A 27,984-nucleotide genomic window follows, 5' to 3' on the forward strand; every position below is an offset into this window, starting at 1 on the left:
CCATTTTAGAAAAACCAAAAGGCACGTTAACGTCTCAAAGGGCTTCTGCCTATGAGGTAATTATATCAATCCAGCAATCAAAATAGTTTGATGTAAAATAGTGAATCCAGCTATGTTTATTGCTGAGCCAATCATGGAAGGAGAGCCCATATACGATTGTGCAAACTATGAAGAGTTCTATGAGGAAATCCCCACAGTAAAGGATAATGCACTAGCAGGGGGAGAGATTGTGTTTATTGACGGGTCTTTGTGAATCAATCAAAATGATGGACAAAGATACACAGGCGCTGCTGTGGTGAAGCACCTGACAAATGGGGAATTTTGAGTGCTCGTTAGTATTCTACTACCATCTCATTATTCAGCACAAGCTGCAGAATTATTGGCATTGATACTCACGCTCGAGAATCACGCAGACCAGAAAGTAACAGTGTACAGCGACTCCGCCTATGTGATGTCGAAGGTGCATGCATGATTAGCACACTGGAAAAGGAGGGGCTACCTCCGAGCAGACGGCATGTCAGTGCAGCACGCAGTCTTATTGGACATGCTTATTAAGGAACTACAACTCCCAGTGGGCATAGCAGTCGTTAAATGCGCAGCTCACACAAAAGGGACAGATTTTATCTCACACGGAAATCAAGCAGCAGACGATGAAGCCAAGCGCATAGCAAATACAGAAATAGGAATGATGAACATTGAAATATGTAATGTGAATGAAAGAATGACTGTAATGATGACTATAGTTGAAGGATATAATCATATGTTCAAAGCACAGATAATGGAACTCCAAGGGGAGGCACCTCAAGAGGAAAAGAATTTATGGACGCGAAGAGCGTGTTCTTTAAACCCCTCTGAAGTATTGTGGCAACAAGACAGCACTGGTAAACCAGTGTTGCCTATAGCCTTATTAAGAATGGCGCTGGAACAGCTACACTACCCCACGCACACAACTAGGGAGAATCTTGCTGAAACTATTGCTGAGGATTGGTTCGTACCGAACCTAATAGAGCATGTTGCATTTTTTATGGTAAATTGCATCGTTTGTCAACAGTTCACGGCTGCGCATAGACTGCGCACAGTTAGGGGAGTCATTCTGAGACCTAATGGCCCTTTTCAGCACTTGCATATCAACTATGTCGATATGATTCAAGTATATAATTGATACAGATATTTAATTGTTGTGGTGTGTCCTTTCTCAAGATGGATGGAGGCAGGTTCATGTACACACCCAGACTCAACTTGTGTGGCCAAATTTCTAGTACGGGAAGTATTTCCTACATGGGGAGTATGTGAAGTCATGAGGTCAGATAATGGTCCTCATTTTGTTAACACAGTGTTTGAACAGATCAGCCTGTTGCTTGGTATAAAGCACACTTTTTCTTTGGCTTATCATCCACAAGGAAATGGGATCTGTGAGGGGCTCAACGGCTTGCTCAAGCAAAGGATAGCCAAGTTGAAGCTTACTCTGAAGAAAGGGTGGCTGCATTGCCTACCACTGACATTATTTGCATCAAGGAACCAACCAGGTTCTGACCACCATCTTACGCCTCACAAAATCGTGACAGAAAGGCAAATGAGAACACCCCTAATGCCTCCATCCCGAGTTAGAAGTGATGCTCAGCCGAAAGCAGAAGTGCTAGGATTGGAACTGCATAACTATTTGAACTGTATGACTTCCAGTATTTCTGTCATTTCAGGACATTTGCAGAGACAAGGGTGTAGGGCAGTACAGAATACAGAAGGAGATGCTTCAACAATAACCTCCGTAATTTCATCTTCCCCAACGTTACCCCAGAGATGCAGTCTGAGTGCGTAACCACACAAGGAAAAAGTGGTATGAGCCCTGTTTCAATGGTCCATTTGTTGTTGAGGCCGTAACGCTGTCTGCTGTCAAATTGCAGGGCAGGCGCGCTTGGATCTTCTTGGGGTACGTAAAAATCTACTCTGGAGAAACTCCTCTGCCTACACCCCTCCGTGAAGAAGCTGCAATTATCGGGGAAGAACCACTGCACGTGCAGACGAGTTCTATGACGAGGAAGAAGGACGCTTAACCTGACAAGTGGAAAGATTAAAGAACCTTGTAGTTGGACTGTGGCTTGGCTTTGGACACTCCCTTTTGAGCTATTCATAAAAGGGTCAAGGAAATATTTGAACACTCTGTGCATCTTAGTTGCAGGTTTAAGGGAAGATCTGCATTCTTACAGCCACAATAGCTTATTGACTTTGGACTGAGGCATGCTTAAAGCCTTGAAACGAAAGTGATAAAAGTTTATTGATTTTGGACTGAGACATTTTTAAAGCCTTGACAAGAAGGTAACCTTCCTGAGAGATCCAAGAAACATTGCAAATTTAAATGTGATCTTCGAAGGAATTATAATCCAAGTGAGCATCTATTCTGAAAGAAATCACAGAGCGTTCTAGAAACTTTCCTCCGAGGGACAGATCGAGAAAGTGTATAAAGGCCAAACTTTGTTCATGCTGACAGGGAAGAAACATGTTGTCTGGACTGAAGTAGATTCGAGGCATCTATTGGGAGCTGATCTTAGCATCCAGTTAGCAGACGGTTGATCGAGGAGTTACTGGATTCAGACAGCAGTGTCCAGAAGCAATCTGCAATGCAGAACCATTAAAATAAATGTTTCCTTCCTTAGCATTAAATGATCGAGATGGGGAATTTTAACATCAACGTTGTGTTCCCCACGAGAACAGAGGCTCATATTGTCCAAGAAGTAGATGTTGTAAGATAACTTACCACTGCATAATATACACTTGCATTGTGTTTACACTCATATTGCTTTCACCAACTGTGAGAACTACATTTTACATAGGTGCAAATGGAGCTAAAACTCCTGATCATCTTCCTGAGCATAAGGAAGATGTACGTGTGGCAACTATGATGCAGCCTAGACCGTACATAGTCATTCCTGTCCCAACAAAAGATGGCAGGATACCTGAGCTTGAAATGGATGTTGTTAGTAATCAGTCACACACAACACTTGTTTCAGAGAATGCTTTTAAACGCCAGAGAAAGGGTCGGCGGATAAGGCAAAGTAAGGGGTTAATAGAGGTTGGGCCTACCCAATTAATTCATGTCAATACACCTGGTCAAGTGACAAGTGACCCAAGAACAAGTCCCAAAGGAAAATCCCAGATGAAGATTATGAGAGACATTTCTATACATAAAGGATTTGCTGAGAGAATAAAACTTGCTCAGAGGAAGAGGCCTGCTGAACATTCTTCTACACAGGGAACCTGAATGGACGTTCCTATAATTAAGCCAACCAGAAGGAGTTATGTTGATACATTTAGAGACATAGTCATGGAAAACTACATGAAGAGTTTGAGAACCAAAAGAAGCACCCAAGAAGATAATTATGAACTAAATGATTATCTGGACAGCACAGCACACTTGGGAAAGAACATATGGTACCAACACGAAACAAGTTGGATGAAGGATGTCAAATGAAGAATGCTTTGTATGTGCACTCCTGCCATACAGCATGGGGAAGTCAAAGATCTTCATATCTATTGAAATAGACGTCCTATCTGCACACTGCATAGTGTACCTAGCTTTCTGCAGTACAAGAGGCCAGTTTTTGTGTCGAACTGCCTCTCTCAAATGGGCAACTGAATGGACAGATCCAGATGAAGATGATTATTTCCAAGATATAATGTCAAGGAACAATGCCAAGAGTAAGAATCTTGTGATTAGATACGAGAAATCTGGAGTAAAAGGAACTGGAATAAGAAGAGAAATAAATAAAAAACTTTAAGTTACAGGAAAATCTGCAGAAGACATTCGTAGATGGAAAAACAGAGGTCAGATGCAAATTTGGGGAACTGTCCTATCTCCAGATGGCTGGGAGGAAGGAGTGGTGATCTGCAGAGACCGGGTAATAATGGGTGACTACCAACCAATTGAGAATGCACAAATGTTGTGTAAACCATTGTGGACAAAAACCTGCTAAACTACTGACATGGGTCGAAGATAGAGGAGGACCGCTGGAGATACTGCCATTGGAGAGTTCTAAACTTCAGGAACAATGGTACAAGAAAAATGGGGGAGAATCAGAACGATGGGCGAATCTTTGATGCACCAGGAATGAATATTGGGACAGCAGTAATCATGGATCATTATTGGGCTTGTGGATCCAATGCCTACATCAGACTGCTTAAAGATTGGGAGGAATCTGCACATTAGTAAATGTCCATGTTCCTGCATTGGTGATTCCTAAAGGTGACCTGTACATTAATAGTTTCCTGAAAGCAGATGTTCACCTAAGGAAGAAGAGATCCATGGAGCTGATAAAAAGGATGAAGAGAGAGAAACAGTTTTCAGCCATATCAATAGAAGCTTTTGACTCCATCACATATGAACACAGACTGTTCAGCCAGACTTCTTCAGTATTCACGTTGATCTTCATGCCAAGGATCCAGGTTGGAGCAAATACCAAGTGGCTTCAGATCACCAAATGGGAATTGCTGCAGAAAATTAACACTACCATAAAGGGATTCAATGCAATCAGAGAAGAACTGAGAGTCGTAAAACTGATGACTCTCCAGAGTAGATATGTCCTAGATATGATCACAGCTATGGATGGAGGTGTTTGTGTAAAAATTGGAGAATCTTGTTGCACGTTCATACCTTCTCATGATGACGAGAATGGTACCTTGACGGAGGCCATAGACATGCTGACGAAACTCCATGGCCAGATGATAGACAAAGTTGAATACATTGCTGATGACAATTAGTTTGGAAATCTTTTCTCTTGGGTTTCACAATGGATGGCAGACATGTTCAAATTTCTTGGAGCCCTGTTATTATTAGTGATGCTTGGATTCTGTTTGAGCAAGATAATAATCTCACAGTGCAAGAAAACAGCAAAGAAATCCATAGGGATGAAAATCATGATTGATGTTGAACCAGGATGGAAGCCTTAAGGTCTGAGTGATGGAAAAATCAGAGACTTTGTGAAGGCCAGTAACCATGCACCTAAGGGAACGAAGTTCCTTTATCCAAAGGACCATAAGAAGGATGTAGGAAGATGGATCTATTGCAGTCCAAGTATACAGTGCATGCTCATGACATGGAACATTGATGAGCAGGTGAAATCAGCTGGATGCCTGAAGGGAGTCATAAAAATATGGATCCCTAGGTAGCATCTCTTCAGACCAGGATGTCTAGATGTAAAGAATGATGCGAGAGTAGTCGATGAATCGCCCAGAGGGGGGAGTGTAGAGGAGGATCCAAGTATCCCCACTCCAACTGCCCCGCCTATATTACCTGAAAAGTATGAACCAAAGTATGTGACGTACACATAACAGTTAAACCGAAAAAGAGAAGAGCTTGGACTCTGTGCAGTACCCATAAGAGTACCTATACCGAAGAGAATATGGGAGGTAAAGTACCCATTAAGGAAACCATACCTGCATACAAGACAATATGATGGCCATTTGAACGAGATTCCTGAAGAAGCAGAGAAGCTAAAAGGCAAAGATGAATGGTGATGTCATACAAAATCGAATTGACACCCATAGAAGAGATAAACAGACCAGAGGATGCAGGTGATTTATAAACGATCAAGAAAGTATCAAGGATAAGTGACATCTTGGGATCAAGGTGAAGAAACCTATGCCACAGATCTGATGAAGATACTTAGTTAGTTTAAACGTGTACAGATGCAATGAAACGCAAGCAGCAAAGCAATCATGAAGCTAGCCACATGCTTTTGAATAGATTAGACCATGGCAAGCGCCAACATTACACAGCCCACGGTAGTGGCCGTGTAGTTATGGTTAAGTTGCTAATCCCATAGGAAGAGCACTTCTTGGGTGTTTTATAACTTCACTCTCCCTGGACGAATCCTCACCAAACTTTGAAAAAAAAGTATATGGCCCACTCTGAATTTTTTTGCAAAGTTATAAGGGGGTCCCAAAATTTCTTTTTTTCCCGTAGAGTGAATGGGGAAAAAACTTTGCTCACTCCTACAGCTCAAACCGCTGGACGGATTTGCACCAAATTTGCGGCAGGGGCTGCGGTTTGGTCCCAAAAGCGTGCTTTTGTAAATTTGTTTGAAATCCGTCCAGTAGTTTTTTTTTAAACGACCAAAAAGTGGCTCTAATAAAATGAGTGATATCGACACATTTCCCTGTTCGCTCCGCGGACAGGACATCGATTGGCTAATCGGCTTGCGTCATGTCCGCGGACATGCAACGTGTTCGCTGATTTTCTGGGATGAAGTGTGAGGTGTGTCACATTGTTTTGATGCGCCCACCATCTTGCATCCGCGGACAGCGCGTCGTTGAACGGGGGAAAAATACAATTTTTGGGAGTGTGTTGGTGTGTAAGAGTGCTTGGGGAGGGTGGGGGAGTAAGAGATGGGTCAAATGCTGTATTTGTTTAGGTGGCAGGTGCCCCTGATGTGTTCGTCATGTCTGCGGTCACCGCGGCTGTCCGCGGACATAAAAAATGCACTTCTGGCTATTTTACTTTAGTATGATATTGGTTTTGGGTTGTTAGTACAGCGTTGATTGTAAATAATGTCCTGTATAAGTAGCCCATGTACCACAGTTACCATGCACCCAAGACTCTAGGCCTTGGTCACAACCACCACAGCATAACACACCCATAGAATCAAAAATCATCAAATATCCACAAATCTACAGTTTGTGTACTGTTTGATTTGTATAGTTTGTATGTGAAGTTTTGGCTACATCATGCAATTAAGATTGTAGAGTTTGTTAACAAGCACTGCAGTATAACATATCCATGGAAATAAACATTTTGGATTGTGGTGTATGGTTAGATGTTTGCTTCAATGGTTGTGTTATGGAGCAGTATTTGTGAGTTGAATTATTATATACTTACTGTTTGATTTTTTTTTGATTGCATATATTTTTTTCATGACTTGGGTAACTGGAGCAGATATTCTTTTTCAATTTCTGTGATAAAAGAAAAGATCATGTTACTGTAGGTAGTTAATAATGAGTTATTGCATTGCATAATACATTTCTGCATTATTTCGACCCTCATATTTAGTAGTTGACAAACCAGTGTACTGTGCAATTTGCTCAGTTTCTGTGTTTGTATAATAAATCATTGGGTCTGTGGGGAAAAAGAATCCATGCATTTTTGTTATGGTACAATATATTTATTTATTTGTTTTGAGTGTTTATTTGTTGTTTCTGTTGGCTTGTTGCAGATTTTTTGGGGAAGTTAGATATCTGTTGGCGTATTCTAACTGTTCATTTCTTTTTATATTTTAGTGGTATTGATTTATCTGTTTGGTTGTTGCAGAATCTTGGGGCAGATACCTGTTGGTGTATTCTAACTGGTTATAGTTTTTTATTTATATTTTCAAGTCACTCATCTATCTGTTGGGTTATTGCAGATAATTGGGGCAGTTAGACACCTGTTGGCGTATTCTGTTGATTTCTTCTTATATTTTAGTGGTATTGATTTAACTGTTTGGCTGTTGCAGAATCTTGGGGCAGCTAGATACCCGTTGGTGTAATCTAACTGTTTATAGTTTTCTAATTGAAGTTGTGTTAATGTTTATGCACAGATTAGTTATTAAATTTTGGTTTTAAGACTATTAAATAAGCATTTATAAGATTTGCTGGTAATCTCTGCTTTAGAGTAATGGTACTATCATTACATTCGAACCATCCACAATTCTTTTTTTTATATGCAGTGTAGTGACCTGCATTGGTTGTGGCTCCTGCGTGGTAGATTATGCCTATTGTTGTGAACGTTTTCTTACCAAGTGATACTTGACGATGTGTGAATCCAGTCAGCTTGCAGTTGTTTTTGGTACCATCTGCATTGTAATGCAAAAGCATTAGTATTACGTATTTACTATGTGTTTGTATTTGTAAGGTGGAGCGATTATCTGAATTGCAGGTAGTACATAATCTGGCAGGGTTTGCATTTTGTACAAGTTGCTCAAATGGAATAGATTCACAGTTAGGCATGGATACATACACAAAGCGTTCATTAGGGATTTGTTCCTGTGCCCCATGGTTGCAGAGAGTGCATGTATGTTTCCACATGTATGAAATCTGGAAGATTTTATTTATAGGTATATTTTTGTTTTCCAGTACTTGTAGTAAGTACATTAGAAATTCCTGTGGATCTTCTTGTGAGTTTATAGTGAATTACACCACTCCAGCACAGTACTCCAATTCTTGTCTTATTCCATGAACACTGTTGGGGTAATTCATAGATTTCAGTGCAGAGGCAGTGCACAGGAGCAGCGCAGAGAGGGAGCCTGCGCCAGCATGCGCCAGCCGTGTGCGCTAAACAGGATTCTGGCGCACCGCGTATTCAGCGAATTTCCAAGCCATTTTGAGCGCTAGCACACCGAACATCCCGTAGCGCCAGTTATGCCCCCAAGAACGCCCCTTGCGCAAGGAAAAGCCACTGAAATCCCCAATGCAACGCAAATGGCTGCGCTAACCCTGGACCAGTTTACAGGGCCGCTACACTTTAATCGCATGAAAATACTACGCGTACCCCACTCATGGCAGCCAAAACACGTGAAAATGTACTTGCGCCCCCCTCGGAATACGCGTACCGCGCTCGCACCAGGTAAATTGCATAGAAAACGTACCCTCTGTGGTGTGGGCTGCCTGTGGGGCATGCCCAGGGTGGTTGGCCTGCTTGCGGGGCATGGGGAGGGTGAGTGGGCTGTCTGTGGGGCATGCCCAGGGTGGATGGGGTGCCTGCGTGTATTCCGGGGTTACGCAGGGAGTTTCACACGCGATAGGCCTTGGGCGAGTGGGGTATGTGTATTTTGGGGGTGCATAGGAAGTTTCACATGCGATAGTCGTGGCGAGAGTGGGGTTCATGTATTTCGGTGGTACGCGGGGATTTTCACATGCGATAGGCCTTGGGAGAGTGGGGTATGTGTATTTCGGAGGTACGCAGGGAGTTTCACACGCAATAGGCCTTGGGCGAGTGGGGTACGTGTATTTCAGTGGTGCGTGGGAAGTTTCACATGCAATAATCCTGGTGAGAGCGGGGTACGTGTATTTCGGGGGTACGCAGAGACGTTCACACTCTATAGGCCTTGGTAGAGCGGGGTACATGTATTTTGGCGGTACGTGGGGAGTTTCACACGCGATAGGCCTTGGGCGAGCGGGGTACGTGTATTTCGGGGTGCGCGGGAAGTTTCACATGCGATAGTCCTGGCGAGAGCGGGGTATGTGTATTTCGGGGGTGCGCAGGAAGTTTCACACCTGACAGTCCTGACAAGAGTGGTGTCCGTGTATTTTGGGGGTACACAGGGAGTTTCACATGCGATAGGCCTTGGGCGAGCGGGGTACGTGTGTTTCAGTGGTGCACGGGAAGTTTCACACGTGATAGTCCTGGTGAGAGCGGGGTACGTGTATTTCGAGTTTCACACGCGATAGGCCTTGGGAGAGCGGGGAACGTGTATTTCGGGGGTACGTGGGGTGTTTCACACGTGATAGGCCTTGGGCGAGCGGGGTATGTGTATTTCGGGGGTGCGCGGGAAGTTTCACATGCGATAGTCCTGGCGAGAGTGGGGTACGTGTATTTCGGGAGTACGTGGGGAGTTTCACACGCAATAGGCCTTGGGAGAGCGGGGTACGTGTATCTCGGGGGTGCGCATGAAGTTTAACACGCGATAGGCCTTGGGAGAGTGGGGTACGTGTATTTCGGGGGTACGCAGGGAGTTTCACATGCGATAGGCCTTGGGAGAGTGGGGTACGTGTATTTCGAGGGTACGCATGGAGTTTCACACGCGAAAGGCCTTGTGCGAGCGGGGTACTTGTATTTCGGCGGTGCGCGGTGAGTTTCACACGCGATAGGCCTTGGGAGAGTGGGGTACGTGTATTTTGGGGGTGCGCAGAGAGTCTTACACGCGATTTGGCATTGTGGTCCCTCCCTGGTGTGCCCTTTCCCCCGTCCCCATGCCCTGCAGGCAACCCACACCACAGGGGACAACCCTACACCCTTTGCCATGCTCTGCAGGCAGCCCACATGGCACCATGCACTTGTGAACGCACTTGTGAGCCCTGTCTCATGTCCAGCCCACCATTGACGGGCTCCTGCCAGCAGGCCCCGACTCATGTCTCCCACCCACCCACTATTGACGGGCACCTGCCAGCAGGCCCCGACTCATGTCCCCCACCCAGCCACCCACCCACCATTGACGGGCACCTGCCAGCAGGCCCTGACACATGTCCCCCACCCACCTACCATTGACGGGCCCCTGCCAGCAGGCTCCGATACATGGCCCACCAAACACCATGTTCTAACAAAAGAGACCCATGGGCCTAATGCCTACACAAATCCCCCTGCCCCCCAGTACAAGCATGCAAGCATCCACTGCCCCACTCCCAAATTACCCATGCCATGAGAGCTTCCAAAGAACCACCATGGCCATGAATAAATGTACAACAGAGCCACACAGTGGCAACACATGACTGAGGCAATGCTTATTGAGACAGTCACAAAACCAATGAGAGTACACAACACCAATAATGAGGAAATATGATTTGTATTGAACTACGTAATGAAAAAACATAAAGAAATATCAAACTTGTAAATTAAGAAATGATTGAATACAAAAAAATAAAATAATCCAATGTAAGACAAAAATCCACAAGAGGAAAAAAGGGAATTGGTCCATTTCAAATGTCCAAATAAAGTCCATGAGAACATTTTAAAAAAAAACATTGATCCATGGGATGACAAAATAACAAAAGTATGTACAAGTCTGAGAAAGTCTGAAGGGGCCATGATGCCCAAACAAAATGAAACCTACCAAAGATCCTATAAAAATAACTATGTACATAAAGTGGAGCAAAGTCCATGGACTCCAAAATAAAGAAAAAACAAAGTAAACCTAACCCTAAAGAACTATGTACAAAGGCGGCGGGCAAGTTCAATGGATCACTGGTTTATGTCCCAGGGCATCATCAAACTCCTCTTCAGCGTCCTGAAGGTTGGCCTCTTCTCTGGCCCCGAGGTCTCTCATGCTGCAGCCATGTTCTCCTCCAACTCCCTGTGAGTTGCCTCGAGGCACTCAGCCCGCCTCAACGCCCTGCACATGTAGTTCTCTGCCCTGACCATAGTGAGCTGTGCCTCTTCTGCCTGCCGCCGCTCTGCATCTGTTTTCTGGCCCAACCACTGCCACACGGAAGACAACCCCAATCCAGGGTCCTCCTGCCCTCTGGCCGATGCCTGCCCCTGTGATGTTGATGGCCCCGAGCCATCATTGCTCCCACCTTGAGCCTGCTCCTGCCATGCATGTGCCCTGCCTGTCGATGCCTGCACGTCCTCCTCCTGCTGGGGTCCAGTTGTTGGGGTGGCCACCCCTGCTGGACCTCCGACTCCCGACTGTGTCAGGGATGTGTCCTCCACCAGCCTGGCCGCTGGGTAAGGGCCGCTCCACAGGGTTCCCAGGTGATACGTGGGCAGGAAGATGGCACGGAGGATGACTGGTGCATAGGGGGTTCAGTTGAGAAGGGGGTCAGTAGAAGGTCCAGCACAGGGAGGAACCCAGCACTGGTGACCCGTCCTAGTAGGTTGACGCGGTCAACAAGGCATCAGAAATAACATGCATTGTTCACAAGGGAACCCTGCACATTATCCCGAATGCCACGTTGACGCAACGCCACCCAAGCCAGGACAGGCTCAACACGGTCCCGGATTGCCACGTCTGCAGGGAGAGGAAGGCCAGTTGTTGTTTGTGCATCCCCTCCCTAAAAAACGGGTCTGGACGAAGGCATCCCTGCTGGGGCGGGATGATGCAGTCACAGGATCGGGGACAGGATTACACACAGGCACCTCCACGGCCGCCTGTGCTGCCTCCTGTCCCTGCCCCTGGACTGCACCACTAGCACCAGTGGAATCCCCCCTCCAGGCCCCGTGTGTGGGCCTTCCACAGCCGCCTCCTCAACCAAACCCCCCAACAACATGGATGACTCTGTGCCATCTTTCTCCATAGGCCCCTGTGGGGTCTCAGCTGCCCCTTCTGATGTCGAGGAGTCCACCTCTGACCTCCGCCTCTTGGATCTACCCTCGGCAGCTGCGGCCGCGGGCGCAGCACCAGACTCCTCACTTCCCGAAGAGATGACAACCTGGAAGGGGACCTGGGCCTTGTGTCTCTGGCTGGCGGTGGGATCCCTGCCGCTGTGCTCCACAGCACCGTCTCCGCCCTCTTCATCAGTTGACGCTGCAGACAGGGAGAGACAGAACACAGGCATCAGGGCACTGTACAGTGGTCTGATACACACATGACAGTTGCACATGAGTGGCAGTCTCAAACTTCACAGATGGCATCACACTCCCCAACACACATCATTTGAACCCACACACATGTGCAAATTAACAGGAATGATGCATCAGGCAGCACCATACATACACATACAACAGCATGAGCATCCGAAGGTCAGCCTGACATCACATGCAACACGGGGAGTGCCAAACACATGAACACACTCCACCAGACATACAAGCATCTGTACATCTCCACCACCTGTCGCAGTGAAATCATCGGGTACTATGTCACATCTGCCAATCAGCTTCCTACATGTCGGTGTCACATGCATCCATGGTGTATCACAGTGGCACACATGTCAAATACACACACACGCACATGTACACCATGCACGTACATGAAGGTGGAACCAGCATCCATGTGTCACACCCCAACCATGCCATAGTTCATACCCAGAAATGTAAACATGTGTGCACCCCCACATGCATTTGGGCATCATGCATTCCAAGACATACACCATTGATGTGCCTCACACATGACTGTACTCACATGTGGCAGGCTCATTTCCCTTTACATACACATCCATACATGGGCCTTTCAATACATATGTCCAACCTGCACACTCCTGACACACCTCAACATGCAGTGCGTCCAATCAGTACGCATGGACACTTACCGGTCGACTCTGGACGGGTCTGCCTCTGAAGGACCTGGAGGTGGAGCGCTGGGTGTATGCGTTCCAGGACCCTCATCTGGATGTTGGTAAGGTGGACCCGGCACCCCTATGCATGCGCTTCCTCCAAGAGGCGCCGGGCATTGCTGAGGGTCCTGGACCTGAAGTCCTCCCAGCGCTTCCGGACGTGTTGCATGTCGCGGGCTGCCACCCCTTCCACGTTGATGGCAGCCATGATGTCCTTCCAGATCCTCTTTCGTCCTTCATTGTCGGCGTGTGAGCTTCCGAAGAGGGCATCATTATGCACCAGGACTTGCTCCACCAGGATACCAACTTCTGCGGCACTGAAGCTGGTAGACCTCTGCCTCTCTGGCTGGTGGTGTTTCCCCTGACACTGGATGGTGTTTCCCCTGACATGGCAACCCCTGAGGCAGGTGTTGGTGGGCAACTGGGTCCTGGTGCTGGGCTGTGGAGCAATGGGAGTCTTCTGTTCCAGCAGGGGTGGTCACAGCAACTGGACCCCTGCAGATGGCTGATGTGCAGGCACCAAATAGCAGGGCATGTGGCCAGCAGGCAGGCAGGCAGCAGCAGATGGCAGGTGGAGCAGGCTCGGGGTGCTGGGGGCAGGAAAATGGCCTTCTGGACAGGAGTGTGGTCTTCCGTGTGTTGTCGCGTGGCCAGCTTGATACGGAGTGATTTGGCACGTGAAAAAACTGCACGTCAGCATGTAATACGAGGAAAGGCCCTTAGCGCGTAAGCACATCTGTGACGTAATGCACACGGGTGTTTCCCTCCACACGGGTGCATGTTGATTGTACACGTGCAAAAACTGCACATCCGGGTGTCTCTGCTTGTAATTGGAGGAAAGGCCCTTAGCGCATACGCGCGTAAGTGAGGTCGCATGTGTGGGCTGGGTTAAAAGGTACACGTAGGATGCCATTTTCTTGTACGTGCTTTTTGTGGAGAACGAGGGGGTGATTTTTGTACTTCTTGTCGGTTCACACGCGATTACTTTACAATGGTTCCAGTTCATACTCCTTGTATATTCTTTGTATACTCAGACAGCGTTCTGAGTATACAATTCTTCTTTTGGCAGGGGTGTTGGCAGCACGCACACGTGTGTCTTTTTCACATTCTTTTTCCAGGCAGACAGTGAGACGCACATGTATTTTTCAACTGTGGTTGCCCCGTGTGTCGCGTACCCATTCAGAGATCATTGTAGTCAGCTTGTACCACACGTACGCTTATTTTTGTGTTTCTGGGTGCCACAGCGTAGTGCAGGTTCTTTATTCCACGCACGTGGGCTACCAGGAGTCGCATGCACGTAAAACTTTGTTTTCGGGGTGCCTGAGCATTGTGTGACCCGTGATCTTCCCCGAGGGGTCACAGACAGCCTTGCTAGAGCACTAGGGTACGTATTCCATCTAGCACTCTGCCCCTTTCACCCCAATTGCCCAGGACAATTGTTTACTGCACCTCCCATTCACACAATAGCATCAGTGCCATGGTTGGGAGGCGAACATGTGGTAAGGGAGGCAAAGGTGGCCGACCTCCAAGAGGTGTCCGCGGTGGGGGTCGTGGCTAGGATGTGCAGGATGGCCCAAGAGGCCAATGTGTGGAGGACCAATCAGGGACACCTATGCCCCCCCAATTGGTCGGGGAGATGCAGCTGACACCATCCCACCTCAGGCCTTGTTAACCCAGCCCATATTGTTGACCGAACTGGCACAGGATGACTCACAGGCCGACTTCCATGTCACCAAGTCAAAACCACGTGTGCCGGTGAAAGTTGCTGTCACCAGGCCACGTGGATCTGGGACAGCAATGTCATCTGCTGCCCCAAGTAGCCAGGGTGACGAGGTTGCAGGGGTAGCTGCAGCTCAAACCACCCCAGCTCCGAGTCACCCAGCAGGGACAGTGTTGGTCCAAGATCATCACACCAAGGTTGGTCCTGCCAACATCACCCAGCAGCCAATGCCTGCAGTGAGACCTTTGGTCACCGTGCCTTTGGCTACTTCCAGTGCCCAGTCCACCTGCGCTTCAGCCCCTACCGACCAGAGCGCCGTAAGCCACTCAGGGTCCGCACCACCTCTCAAGAGGGAGAAGGGTGCTCTTGCGGTACAGGCCGGGACCCCAGACATGGCTCCCCCCTGCGGCACGTCAAGGAAGCGTAGTTTCCATGATGTGGAACTAGACACACTTGTGGGCTACGTGTCGGCCCATGGCCGTGAAATGCTGGTGACTGCAGGGTGCAAGACTATGACTGCTCAACGTAGGGCACACTGGCAGTGCATGGCAGACCAGATTAGTTCCCTTGGACTTGTGAGGCGCACAGCTGATGATTGCTCTAAGTGGTGGAATGACCTCAAACGCAGAGAAAAAACAAGCTGGCTTCCAATCATGCCTCTACTCTGGTGAGTGGCAGTCAGTCTCCACCAGAGGAGGAAGAACATGAGTCAATCGCTGGAGGCTTCATCACAGAGGATCAGATCCAAGGTGTGGGAGACCTACCAGACCTTGAGGCAAGTGGGCATGCATGTGTGTGCAAACGATGTGTATGTTGCTTGGGTAATGTGTTCTGATTGAGTGCCAGGTGAGGCTGTGTAGTCATGACTGCTATGGGTCACCCATGTGGTGACTCCAAACCATCGCCCGGCCTTGGGTTTGGGTTTTACAGTATCCCTTCTGACCGCAGTTAACAATTTGCACCTGATTACTGCACTTTCCATTCAACTGCCATCATGCCACAACATTGTTCATACTGTTTTTCTGTTCATTCTTCCTGATTGATGGAATCCTTTGCATGTTTAACACACATTTTTGTGCCGTTCTGCCCCAAATTTAACATACCTCAGACATAGATTACACCCCACAATGCCCCACATTTCTTTACTTATTATGGGAATGATTTCATCAATCAGGCTGATTGAGTATTGTGCACCTACACATGCCCTTCACACAATCACTTCGGGGCCCTGTTTGAATGTTCAACATGACAATTGTCTTCTGTCATGTCCAAGTGACCAACAATTGATGTATCCTTGTGCCTCCCATCACTGCATTAGTGAACACTGGCTTTGTTGGCACATGCGTGTTTTGTCACACTGTTTTGCATGTTCTATTTCATGATGTCCATCTCACATGGATGGGTGACAGTACTGATTTGCTACCATCTGGGTGCCCTTGTCAAATCTGACATGGCTATGCTACATGCCATCTGTGCGCTGGCATGTGTCATGTATGTGGATTGTCCATGCCACTCACAGGCTAATGTGTGATGCAGGTGCTATGCAGCATGCAGCACATGTGTTGCTTTTCCATCTTGGAGTCCTCAGTGTCTGCTTTTCGACTCCCCTTCCACTTAATTGCCAGTGTATGCATGCCAGAGTTATTGTCATGTGTGACATGTGTCATTTATGTATTCAATGTGTACCTCGTCATGCCTATGTGTGTGGGCTATGCTGCGCATGCATGTAGTCATTTCTTTTCTTTTATGTTTTTGCAGGTGATGAGGCACTAGATGCTGTTGAGGAGGAGGAGATGGCGCAGAGGCAGGAGTACTCACAGCCACAACCAGGCACCAGTGGAGAACGGGGGGTGGTGGTGGGTGAAAATCCATCACTCCTACGGACCATCCTGTCGACGGGTGTCTCTGTGTATACTTCTGGAGTCCTCTATTAATCAGGTGCTGAATCTGACATTGAGACAACTGTCCCGTCGCAGGTGAGTGTTTCTGGCAGGGATGCTGTTCTGTCCTACCCACCTGCACTGGGGGTAGACCCCTCTATGTGGCATTCAGTGTTGCAAAGTCCGCCTGTGGCGGTTATGGATGCAGGGTCACACTCCACTATATTTGCTCCTGTTCCTGGGCCAGCAGATCAAAGGAGGAATGCAGTACTGCAGCCTTAGGCAGTGCCAGCACAGCAAGGTGCACTTCACCTTGCCCCAAACAGGTGTGGTGCCCGCCAATGCGATGGCCGTGCGCCACCAGGCAATACTGTGTGGGAGAACTCCATGTATACTATTGTAGCACAACAGGGGGCATCGTGTGAGATGATGGCTCAGGCCGTGGATAGGGTGGCCACTTCCATTCTCCCCCCTGAAAGGCAGGTGGAGCTCCAGCAGCAGGCAATAGAGTCCATGTGCCGCTCACACAGGGAGGACATGTTGGTGTCGAACAGGGACCGATGGGCTGGACTGAAGACTCTGCGGACAGCCATATCTGCAGAGTCACAGGCCCACAGGGATGCCCTGAGGTTAGAACACAGGTCTCTCAGAGATACTCTGGGTGCACTTGAGGTGTTCCAGAGTACAAGGTCAGAACAGCAGCTGGAGCAGCTAACACGCACACTCTCAGCTGAGCTCCAGGCAACCCGTGAGGAGATCCGGGCATCACGCGAGGCCTTGCAGGCAGAAATGCATGTTACCTGTGAGGTGCTGCATGGGGATCTCCGTACCATCATCCTGCAGAACCAAGCCTTTCATACCCGCATGCTTGCTGCCATGGAGGAGCATGCCAGGGCTTTGTGTGGTCTGCCTCCCATATCACAGGTACCTTCTAATGTACCACCAGAGGGTGATGACAGCGACGGCAGTTCTCGCACTGTAGGGTAGCCGTGCAGGCCATGAGTCCATGGAGGTATTTTTTTTCTCAACATCCACGCATTTTTTTCTCAACATCCACGCATGTGGGTGTTGGGGTGCACCCTGTATCACCTCCCTCCTGGGTGACCCCCCCCCCGCCCCCGGTTGACACATTCTTTTGGTTTTTTCATATTTCATTCCGAATTGCAAATTAAAATGAATATTTAATTCATTTATTATCTTTTTTCTTCTTCTTTTTTCTATTTATTTTCATTTTATTTTCATTTTTAATTTGTTTTTTTATTTTAATTGATTTTATTTTATTTGAATTGTATTCTGATTTTTACTTTATTATTTTATTTATTTGGTTTACTTTACATTTACTTTTTCTTTTTCTTTATTTAATTTGCATTTATTTTTTTGTTCATAACCATTTTCTTTCAGATTGTGAATTCATTTTACAGTGTGTTGCTTTGTGTGGCTCCCGTAGGCATCCACTGTGTATTCCAGCTGGGCACATGCAGGCTTGTCCTGTCTTTGGGTTAGAAACTTGGGTTCCTGACACACACGTCCCTCCTGCTTCCCCTTTCCATGGGCTTGCAAAGGGTGTGACCAAGTGACAGTAACTTACACAGAGGCATTGGGCTCCCATAAGTTGTGTGCGCAGTCTGTAGTCCAAACTGTGTATAAATCCCTAGTGGGGATTGGTGTTGATTTCTCCATTGCATGGTTGATTTGTATATGGTATTACATACAGGACTTTTTGCATATTACATGTAGCTTCTTCATGTATTAACGGGCCCGTCTCCTTTGCAGATGCAGTTCATGTTGTATGCAGTAAACTGCCACATTTGCCTACCAGCAACACACTGCAGTTAGAAGGGGTCGATGTGCTGCCTTTGTCAGGTTGTGACACTTGCACTACTTTCCTTTTTTACTGTTATACGTTGCCACTGTTGGATCCTTTACTCATGTATTGTCTTGCTGGTAAGTATTTGTTCATGTGTGCTGTTTTCTTTTAATTCGTGAGGAAATTGTCTCTGGCCTGTTTCCATTTCGGACGGTGCACTTTGTGACACTTGTGTCATATGTTGTGCATTCATTTGGATGCTTTCACATAGCATGCCATGCCATGGTGTGTTAGGTAGCTGAGATGGGTTAGGGAGGGGTTGGGTGACATGCCACTATTTGGTTGCAGTATTTTGCAAGGGTGTAGTCCTTCATGCTGCATGAATGTGTGCCTTTTACTGACACAGCATTGGGTGTGTTTAAGTAGCTAGGGATGCACACAATGTAGCACTTCCAGGTAAACAATCTCAGGGTGGTATGGTTGTGACAGTTGACTGTCCCTTTTGTCATCATCATAAATTGTCAGCTGGTATGTGCCAGGCCTGTGTGCACTCCGCAGGGGTGGGATTTTAGGTGAAGAAATTTGCCACAAGCTGGGTACGGGCTGCCTCACCACGTGCCCTTTCACCTCCCATGCGCTGCGGGCGTGCATGTGGTTGGGGATGTGGGGGCACCACCATGTCCACCGGCATGCCCCGCCGGGTTGCCACGTTGTGCAGGACACATGCTGCCACTATGATCCTGCACACTACTGGGGGTGCATATAGCAGCTGCCCACCAGAGCGGTCAAGGGAGCGAAAGTGTGACTTCAGCACTCTGAATGTGCGCTCCACTATGCCACGGGTTGCAATATGGGCTGTGTTGTATCTTACCTCGGGTGGTGTGGTGGGTTCCATATTGGTGTCATCATGTAGGTGCTCAGAGGGTAGGCACTGTCCTCTGGGGAGGTGATAATGGTTGTCATTAGTTTGGTTTTCCCATTTCTCAGTGTCTGACATGCATGCATGTACAGAGGCATTTGTACTCACCAATTAGCCATGTGTCGCCATGCCTCCGAGCTTCCAGGTCCCGGTTACGGGTGACATTCGGAATATGAAACTATCATGGCTGGACCCTGGATAGTTGGCATATACTGAGGTGATGATTCCCGTGGCATCACATACAACCTGCACGTTGATGGAATGCAAGTGCTTGCGGTTTGGATAGATATGCTCAGTGGCCCTGGGCGGAGGTAGAGCCACATGGGTGCAATCAATGGCACCTACCACTTTGGGGAAGTGTGACACCCCGTAAAAGTCCTGGATGATGGCCTGCCTTTCTGCAGGTGTTTTGGGCATGTATATGTGCCTGCAGACTGAGGGGCATGCAGTCATGATCGCCAACACCTGGTGTAGGCAGCGTGACTGCGTGGCCTGTGAGACACCCCCAACTATGGCACTTGTCCACTGAAATGGCCCAGTTAGCAAGAAGTGCAGTACATTGAGCACATTTTCCAAGGGGCTCAGTGCTTGGGAGCACAGGTTGGGTGATGTGAGGTCATCCTCAGACTCCCTGACCAGTTCTAGGGTTATTGGTGGTGGAAACCTGTACCTCCCATAGACCTGGTCATCAGGCATCCCAAAAAGGCTGTTCCTGGGTAAAAAAATGCGGGGCCTGGCTATCCTCCTCCTTCTGCGGTGTCCCATGACCACTGCTGTGAGGAACGGTATGTTCATTGTAGCGTATGAGCTTGTTTGTTGATTGTGCATACTTTTATGGTGCGCGGGGCCACTTACGCCAGCTTCCTGCTGGCGTACGTGTTTCCAGATTAGTGCATCTTTTTTGCCGCATGGTTTCCCCTGTTTGATTCCATGAATACGTGTTGTTAGCGTGCGTGTGGGCGTTGTGAGCATTTACCTCTGGTACTTCCCACGTAACGCCCACATTTTCACGTGTTGTTCCCCATTCCGCGTGTTATGCCCCGTGTTCTGCCCCCTTTTATTGTGTCCGCTACACATTGGGCGCTTTCGCTGTACGCATCGCGCACATCATTTAGTGACGTGTGCGCCCATGTGCGCCACCCACGGATTTGGCGCACATCCCAGGGTTTACACTCGCAGCGCACTCCATGAATCGATGAACGGCTGCGTGCGCGGCTTTAGCACGCGTGCGCTGCGATTTTCACGCTTGCGCTCCCCTTTTCGGCGCACATTTATTCCATGAATTATGTGTTGTCAGCATTGTTGGTTGCATTTCTATGAAGGACTAACATTTGCAAACACAATTGGTCTGTATTGTGTAAGTAAATGTTGTCAATAATTGGTGGCAATTGGAATAGAATATTTATTGGTACATTTGCGTAGCAATGTACACCAGTTATATTAGAACATTTTTGAAAATGGGTACCTGATTTCAATGTGTGTGCAACTCCGTTGCATACAGTTGCTAGTTCACTTTCAAAGAGTAGGTGGAATATGTATTCCACATTTTGTCTAAATCTGGGATCTTCAGAATACATTCGTAACGAGTGGTATTTTGATGCTGTTATCTGAGTGGGTCTATCATCGCACCTTCCTCCTTTCCCAGTAGGAAAGAATAGAGGAAAAGCATGTGCTTCTATACTTTTTTCCCATATGCTGATTGGTGATCCTTTGGCTTGTCTCATTTGGTATGTTTTTAGTGCATCATCTATGGTGTCTTTAGAGTGTAATGGATGAATTGTATAATGGTCTAAAATATTGGATACTGTAGCAGGATCTACAAGTTCAAATTGACCAGTTTCTGGTGACTCTTGAATTATTTCAGTGGTTTCCCTCAGGTTTTCGTCAATATTAATTTCTTTGTAGTATTCATTATTGTCTTTTAGATATTGCAAGGCTTGTCTAACTTTATGTAAGTCTACGAGTTGTTGCCAATTTTTTTTGTCTTTTGTAGGTACACCATTTACTAAGACAATTAAAGATTGATCTATTGGATGTTGCACTCCCAGAGTGTGTACATTTTCTTTCAGAGCTAATGATAAATAAACTACTTTGCCACAAATGCCTTTCACTAATTCAGAGGAAGGTAGTTTGGTTGTTGTCAAGTTTTGCAGTGCAGTAAAGTAAAGTATTAGGGGTAATTTATTTCGTATTTGTTTTCTGCTATAAGGTAGACAGCTAATTCAAACCATTTGGAATCTTCATGGTCTTCTATTGTGTATGTTATGTCTACAGTTTTTGTGCTACTTTTATAAAAAGTTCTGCGGCAACACACACACACATGGTTTGGTACTTCAGCGGATGTACTTTTAAATTTTAGTATTTCTTTTTTGTATGTGTGTAGAAGAAGGTTGCCATTTGTAGAATTGTTCCTAGTCTGTTGTAAAGCTATTGCATTTTGTAAGTGGCTTTCACTTCCAAAATATTTTCTCTGGATATGCTCTATTTCTTCGAGTAGGTCTTTGGCTGTACCGTGTAGAAGATTGTTATTTAAATTGCCTAATGCTAAAGCTGGACTTTTAGCATAGTACAGTTTATGGACTATATTTCTTATAGTTGAATAATGTGTTGATATCATTTTGATATGATGGAAGGGGGTTTTGCAAATATGTCCTGAAATGCATGTCCTGAATGTCCTTGTAGTCCTGTGTATTTGCGCACTGGACAGGTATCCATATTTTGTAGTAGTTTCATTTTGAATTTGTCTTTGCCTTTCACATACTGATTGAGGAACTGGCGTAAAGATTTGAAAGATTTTTTGTCAATGTTACACATTGACGTGCACAGCCATTTGTACACTGGACGTTTTGGTTCAGTCGGATGGAGAGGTGATACTGAGTTTTCTGGGGATATTTTTGTAAGCAGCATTTCTTGTTCCATTATGATATTATTACGTTTTTGATACCCTCGTCCACTGCTATGTATGGCAATTGTGTTTGTATGCTTCTTCATTGAAATATGGTTCTGTGCTCATGGTGTGACTCCATTCACCTCCACAGATATTTAAGAAGTTATTTTTGTTGACATTCTGTTTATTGAGAAGTCTTTTTTGTAGTTTAGTAGTTAGTTTTGTTAGTGGTTTCATTCTGTTTAACACTAAAATAAATAACTTCCTTTTGAGAAGGATTGCACTGTCGATGAGAGCTTCTAAGATTAATTTTCTATGGTAGGTTTTAAGGGTTGTGCATGATTTCTCTCCTGTTTTTATAAGATTCTGAAGGACTCCCTGGCGGAAACATTTTTTGTAAAATACGTTTTTTTGCTGTTGTTACTTGCCACTACATCATTTGTAAACAGATCTATAGGAGCAGTGTTAGCAGTAGCGGTAGTTGAATTCTTGTTAATCACTTTCTGTTTTGTTTTACATTTTGAAAGAGGAGGTAAAGTTTCTCTACTGGAAGCTTGTTTTGTTTCGCTTAATGACTCTATTAGATTTTTTTGTTTGAACCTTTTGTTCAAATTCTGCTAGAGATGGATGCTTATTTTGGACACTTTTATTTTTATTTGCTCTACTTCTGTGTTGCTTTCTACGGACTTGCTTTTTGGTAGGCATTCCTTGGGGTCTGTTGGAAAAAAAGAACGTATGGGTTGGGCTGTTCGCAATGTATGTGTGCTGTGTGCATGAGTGTCTGAGTATGATGGTATGGATGTATGTGGAGGTGTGTGATTGTGCAATGGGCAGCTACAACTAGTTGTGAAGGCTATTATTGTATTTGTGTGTTACTATACTGTGGTTCAGATGACAATACAAAGTAAGCTAGTGGTGAGGAGAAGCACTAATACTAAATCTATTGGTATAGAATTAAAACAGTTCTTTGTTCTACAATATTAACATTCTAGGGGTTGATTTATGGAATTTGTGCACTGAAAAACGGGGATTTGTGTGCCATTCTGCCCGCAAATCCGTGTTTAACAAAGGGGGATTTGTGGGCAGAATGGCGCACAAATCCCTGTTTTTCAGGGCACAAATTCCATGAATCATCCCACAGTGTGTTTGAGTAACAGTTAGAAAATTATGGTAGTATTGTACTTACTTTTTTTGTTTGGAATGAGCATGTTTCTTCTGAGTGGTTGTTTGTACTTCAGATGCTGCAGCTTTTCAGGAGAGTGGTCTTCACTGCAATTGTAAAAGAAAGAAGTTAGTCATTTTGTGTGTTTATAGCACTGTTGTTAATTTAGACGTTGATTTTTATGTTTTTGTAGTAGTATTATTGTTTGATAACTGAACATAGTGTTTGCATCCAGTTTCCTTTGACTATGTGCAGCCTTTATATTTTACTTACAATCTGTTAGTTCAACATGCTTTGCAAATGAGTATAATACTAAGCGTATGAAACTCACTTGGTTTCTTAAGGCTGTGTTATTGGATGTTAGGAGATAGAAGACATAATCATATACTTATTTTACTATTTATATAGGGTAAATGGCAGAAACAGTATAGAAAAGCATGGAATGTATGCATTTGTGAAGGTGTGGGTAACAAAGCAGAAGGATGTGATGGACAGGCAGTGGTGTTATTACAGGTGGGAGCTTTTTAATGATAGTGTCTATTTGTGTGATTGTATAAAAATGCCTGAAATTATCCTGGCTGTGTATAATTTTATAATACACTACTAAGTGTTTTTCTATAATTATACTGTTATTTCTCCCATCTTTTAATATTAAAGTAGACTTTTTTAGATAGCTGTGTGTGTAAAAAAAGAATATAGATAGCAGACAGGTTTGGAAGTGACAGTTGATTTTAGCAGATGGGAAAACTAACAGTAAGTTCATTTTATAGGTTATACAATTTAAGTGGCAGTTACTCTGTTTATATGCATTTATAAGAGTTGTACATGTACTGTGCTTAAAATATGCATACCTGTAGTTTGTATTCATGCATGTATTCTTGAGAAGTCGGTCAAGTGGCACAGCGAGTAGAGCGCTCGCTTTGACATCCGTGCAGCGCCTGTTAACGCAGGTTCGAATCCCGGCGGGGCCAAACTCAGCCTTTCATCCTTCCGAGGTCGATAAATGAGCACCACACACCGTGGGTAATAATAAGCCACGCTCAGATACTTGAGGGTTTGTAGCGCTATATAAATGCCTAATTATTCTTATTATTATGCATGTGGATATGCATGCAGCTGCAAGTAGACATCTTGGAGACTTGTACAGTAGTTTTTATAGTAGGTGCTTACCAATGATATGGGACTTGTACTCAGAGTGATCAACAGTACATTTGAAGTGCTGAACTATGATAATGGATTTAGATGTAGAGGTCTTGGATGTGATTGGTGGATGGTTGTGTGACTGCTTAGCTGTATCCAATGAAGGAATGGCACAGAGAATGAAGTGGAAATGGTAGAAGGGCTGTCTAAGAGTTACACGCTCTGCGGACACCATGGCTGTCTGCGGACTGGGCGTGCCACATGCAGCATTTTCCAGCAAATTCAGCATGCAAAGGGGACTCTAGGGATTAGCCAATCAGTTGTTGAGGTTGTGGATTTGTGTTGAAAGAGGCTGTGTGTAGTGAAGATGGCAGAGGTGGAGAAAGTCAGGGTGTTGGTGGTTGGAGATATGTTTGTGCATGGTTTACAGCAGTATGCTCAATGCAGGAATGTGGCAAACAATTTTGATGTTAAAGGAGTGGAGGTGGTGTGGAAAACTGTGCCTGATTGCAATGTACAGGGAATTGTACAAGTTTGTGAAGATATGGGTAGGATGAACAGTCCCCATGTGGTAGTTTTGCACTGTGGTGCTTTGAATTTGGTCTATGTCAGTGCCCCTACTTTGTTGGCAGATTTGGAACACTGGTTCAAGCAGAAATGAACGTCCTTCCAAATGCCAAAGTTATTTTTTCTGGTTTAGTACCTAGGGCAATATGGGACAATAGTTCTGTTTTTTGTCCTCAGAAAAACATTGCTAGGTGTGCAATCAACCGAGGCATGTTTTCTTTCATGCTTAGAGCTGGTATGTTCTTCTGTAATAATGAGAATATTGATTCCAGTAATGCTGTTCATTTTAAAGAAGATGGCATTTATTTATCTTTTATGGGAAATGCCATGCTGTTTTGGAACGTAAGGGTTGCTTTGGAGAAGCTTATGTGAAGATTTTAGGAGTAAAGTAAGAAAAAAACCTGCCAAAAAAATATAAAATAACTGGTGTCTGTCAATCATCTGCAAAAAAACAAAAAAAATGGCTCTTTTCAGAGCCAACCTCAAAGGGGAAATGTGGTACATTAAATTTAAATTCATCACACTAAGATTTTCGATATGTCCGCGGACATAACGGTTGTTCGTGGACACTGTGTATTACATATGGAAATTTTGGGGTGGAGAGGCATGCAAATGAGAATCAGTAAAGCAAGGGATTGGTCAATAAAGTTTACTGGGTGTGTTGTGTAAGGAGAGAGTTTGTCAGAAAGTATTTTTCCTGAGAGAAGAACAGATAGCTATGGCTGTGTGTTTCAGAAAACAGATTTTCTGGATTTTGGGAGACTCATGGATACATTGGTTGGAAGTGCATGCAGAACGCTGTGGAGTAGCTGCACATCTTGGATTCCCTCATGTGGAAGTGCACTGGCATGGAGTGCGTGGAATGAAGTGGCTGGACTTGGTACCTCTCTGTGCTACTTTGGAGACACAGCATCATCCAGACATAATTATAATTCATTGTGGAGGGAACAGTATAGGACATGTATCTGGAATTTCTTTGCAATTTGCAATGAAAGAAGGACTTGGGAAGGTCATGGATATGTTTGCAAATTCCCAAGTAATATTTTCCCGTATTGTGCAGAGACAAATGTGGCTGCGTTCTTCTTCATTTGGTCCACAAATGGAGAAAGCGAGGCACAATGCCAATGAGGCTGTTTGTGCCTTTTTAAGAGATGTTGGCATGTCCTCTTTTCACAATGAAAATATTATGTTTCGTAGCACATACATTTTTCGCAGAGATGGAGTCCATCTTACTTATGCTGGCAATCAGATTTTTCTGAGAAATGTACAAAATGCATTGCGACCTTTTTTGGAATTACAGCAATCCATTTTGCAGTAGGTGTTGACCATTTGAAGTTTTTCAAACACAAATAAATACCACCAAAAGGCTCTTTCAGAGCCACCACTTCCTCCCATAGAAAAGTGCAATGGTTATGATAGGGCAGCACCCCCAAAAAATAAATGTCCACAGACTGTCCGTGCACTCCTAAAAAATGCACAGGGCCCAGCACAATTTTTTCTCACTTCTATTTTTAAACTGTGAAAGGCGGCTCTTGTTTTAGTTTTTTAAACACGACACTCAAGGAAAGGAGGAGAAAGGAGGGTAAGGAAGGGACACCAACCACGGGGATAAGAAAGGGCAGGTGGAGAGAGGAAGATGTGGGTGGGCCTTATTCAGGTAGTGGGCAGACCTTCTCGTGCTCCTTGACCGCAGTCTCGAAAGCACTCCGAAGATTCTCCCCCTGCAGAGTACTGCATCGCAGTACATACACAATATTGTGACTCTCAAAAGGTAAGGGTCAACAGCATCATGAATGGTCTGTGAGGTTGCTGGAGGGATGCCCTGTCCCACAGGAGTCTCTCTTGTGGTGACAGGAGCGGAAACGGAGGATTTTGTAGAGGAAATCAACCTACAACATTTATCACAAGGTACAACCTTGCGAATAGCTCGACCGTGGAACGTCCTTAGGTGTTGCTTCATTGATGTCGTATCAAAGCTGTACGAACCAGGCCTCCGACGACTCAGCACCATGTAGCACTGATTGCAGGTGACCTTATTCGCACATGCTTTTGGCACTCCATCAAGAGTGGTAAACAGCCGCCACACCCAAGACTCACGGCGGGTGCTGGTAGTAGGGACTTCCACTACCTCATCCTCTTCATCCTCTTCATCCGTCTCCTCTGCATGCTCATGCCTGTTCCCCTCTGCAGGCCCTTGGGGAGGTGGTGGTGATGGAAGGGGAATCTGCATCGCTGGATACTCCCACCCGACATTCCAGTAAGTACCAACACTGCCACACCCCCTCCAACATAAAGGACTAGCACCTGGAAACATCTTGGAGAGCCTTTCTGGTGAAAAATGCCATTGCTGCAATAGCCTTTATCTGTGCAACTTATGTTGCATGGCTATTGAAAATGACCATATGGTGCAACACATGTACGGCCAAGGATCTCTGTTCTCTGGGAAGGGAACGTCACGTGCCCAGTGCTGTCTGGCCCCCCTGTGGGTGTTCTCCACCAGCTTCCAACAAAATGGAATACATCTTTGATATCAATCCCCTAGAGCCCACATGAGTGTCCAGCACTTTTTCAAACCGTCAGAGAACGACCTAAGAGGGTGCTACAAGAATGGTCTGTGAGAAGTCCCTTTAGCTGTAAATACATTCAATTTGACAGTAGGCCCTCACCCAATATCTAATCTAAAACAGTTTTAGAGATAAAAGAGCCCTCCGTCCATAACTGACCCCCTCGTATCAATCCTCTTTCATAACATAACTGAAATCGGAGAGGTTCATGAATCTTGACTCGCATCGTGGGAGCCCAAAGACAACTCAAGGGGGAAGGCCAAGTCGTTATACTTTGGGGAAGTGCAGTTTTCTGCCATAATCCCCACAATGTAGTGAGGACTGGGTGTTTCCTGACTCTCTCTGGAAGACGATGTCCCGGGACCGACAACCATTCCCCTATCGTGA

Source organism: Ambystoma mexicanum, chromosome 4q, assembly GCF_040938575.1.
Source record: "Ambystoma mexicanum isolate Mex_15411 chromosome 4q, UKY_AmexF1_1, whole genome shotgun sequence".
In the NCBI taxonomy this organism is placed as follows: Eukaryota; Metazoa; Chordata; class Amphibia; order Caudata; family Ambystomatidae; genus Ambystoma; species Ambystoma mexicanum.